Here is a 2,644-nt window from a genome sequence, read left to right as displayed (position 1 = left end):
CCCAAAGTGCATTATTCTTGAACAATTTGCCTAAACAAAGAGTGGTTCAAACTATATGGTAACTACAACATATAATTCAAACTCAAAGCATCACAGAGGCATTTAATCGAACACCTAGCACTCAATGTACAAATTTAGCATAAACAAACAAACTTCAGCTACAATGCTTATCTATTCAACAACTTCCACACTTAATACAGCCAAACACAATAACAAATAGAAGTAACCAAGCTTATATAAGCAAGCAAAGCATCAGCCAACCGAGAAATTTCCAATTCTCAAAACTTGCAACAAACCTAGAATCTACAAACTGAACTACCTTATTCCAACAACCTAGAATCCACTAACGAAAATAAAAAATCCAACTAAACTAATGTAGAACAAACTATAGACTGGCAGAGCGTTAATGGATTCTATTGAGGCTCCTCTGTTTGGTGAAAAATCCTCAGGAATGCCGAAGACAGAAATTATGCAAGGTAGGCAGCAGCAAATTGTTGCACACAGTATAAAGGGCATGGCATATCCGATAAAGCTGAAGGTAAGGAAGACTATACATAACCTGCACAGATAGAAACCTATATTGTTAGAAGTTCTGAGAAAGTGAAAAATAAAGTGAAAATAAACTGTTTGAGCTATGACATTACCTAAGCATCAGATCTAAATCAAACACCAAAGGCAAGAAGCAATAAGAACAAAATGGCAAAAAAATAGAAGCAAACAATGGATGAATCATAAATTACCCCTATACTCGTCACTGAAGCAAACAGAAGCAACAAAACTGGATTGAAAAACAGATTCATGAAGCACAGAAGCAGCAAAAACAGATTGAAGATTCATGAAGCAGCAAACAGAAGCAGCAAAAACAGATTGAAGATTCATGAAGCAGCAAAAATAGAGGAACTAGGAAGCATGTTCAAACAGAACAGGCGAGCTCAGAAAATCAGTCTTACCGGCGAATGAGAGGCGGGCTCGGCGAGCTGGGCGAGGAGGAGGCGGCCTCAACGCGGTGGTGGTCGCGGCTGCTGTGCAGTGGTTTCGGTGGCTAATGACGAGCGCTGCTGGGTGGCGAGTGGCGACTGAGGAGCGCTGCTGGGTGGCGACGGAGGAGCGCTCTGGAATCTGGTCTCTGGAGCTTGGTCGGCGGTGGCGCTGCTGGCCTTGGTGAATGGTGGGTGAGGGGGGAAGAAAGGGGAAGCTGGGTGCTGGGAGCTTGGGGTTGCTGAGTGAGTGAGTGTCGAGTGATTAGGGTTAGGTTAGGTCTTCCGCCAGTTTCTCTCTTTTTTTTTTTTTTTTAAAAAAATAGCCAAAACGACGTCGTTTTGCTTTTGAATTTCCAAACTACTGAACCGCCAAAAAACCGGACGGTTCTTCTGGTTTACCGGTTAACCGCCGGTTCGACCGGTTTTTTAACCGGTTCTTTGCCATCTAGTTTTTTAGGTTACCCGGACCGGCTAGGTAACCGGTTCCCGGTTTTTCCGGTTGAACCGGCCGGTCCGGTCCGGTTTTCAGAACCATGACCAAGAGCATTCCATCATCCTCCATGAAATTAGAAAATATCAAAGAGCTATGAGGGAGTAGCAACAAAGACAAGGAAGAGACATAGAGGAGCTCAAGAGCACCATTGGTTCTTCAAGAAGAGGAAGACGTCACCCTCACTAAGGTGGACCCGTTCCTTAATCTCCTTGTTCTTATTTTCCTATTTTTCGGTTTTTGAGCCTTATGATTTATTTATGTTTGTGTCTTTACTATATGATCATTAGTGTCTAAGTGTCTATGTCTTAAAGCTATGAGTGTCCTATGAATCCATCACCTTTCTTAAATGAAAAATGTTCTAAAAACAAAAGAATAAGAAATACATGGTTTCAAATTCATCCTTGAACTAGTTTAATTATTTTGATGTGGTGACAATACTTTTTGTTTCCTGAATGAATGCTTGAACAGTGCATATGTCTTTTGATATTGTGGTTTATGAATGTTAAATATGTTGGCTCTTGAAGAATAATGAAAAAGGAGAAATGTTATTTGATAATCTGAAAAATCATAAAATTGATTCTTGATGCAAGAAAAAGCAGTGAATACAAAAGCTTGCGAAAAAAAAGAAAAGAAAAGAAAAATGGCGAAAAAAAAGAGAGAAAAAGAAAAAGCAAGCAGAAAAAGCCAAAAGCTCTTTAAACCAAAAGGCCAAGAGCAAAAAGCCAATAGCCATTAAAACCAAAAGGCAAGGGTAATAAAAAGGATCCAAGGCTTTGAGCATCAGTGGATAGGAGGGCCCAAAGGAATAAAATCCTGGCCTAAGCGGCTAAACCAAGCTGTCCCTAACCATGTGCTTGTGGCGTGTAGGTGTCAAGTGAAAACTTGAGACTGAGCGGTCAAAGTCAAGGTCCAAAGCAAAAAAAAAAAAAAACAATGTGCTTAAGAACCTTGGACACCTCTAATTGGGGACTTTAGCAAAGCTGAGTCACAATCTGAAAAGGTTCACCCAGTTATGTGTCTGTGGCATTTATGTATCTGGTGGTAATAATGGAAAACAAAGTGCTTAGGGCCACGGCCAAGACTCATAAAGTAGCTGTGTTCAAGAATCAACATACTGAACTAGGAGAATCAATAACACTATCTAAATTCTAAGTTCCTATAGATGCCAATC

The sequence above is a fragment of the Arachis ipaensis genome, chromosome B7 (genome assembly GCF_059453495.1).
Source record: "Arachis ipaensis isolate K30076 ecotype BB chromosome B7, ASM5945349v1, whole genome shotgun sequence".
Lineage (NCBI taxonomy): Eukaryota > Viridiplantae > Streptophyta > Magnoliopsida > Fabales > Fabaceae > Arachis > Arachis ipaensis.
Note: the sequence above shows the minus strand (reverse complement) of the source record.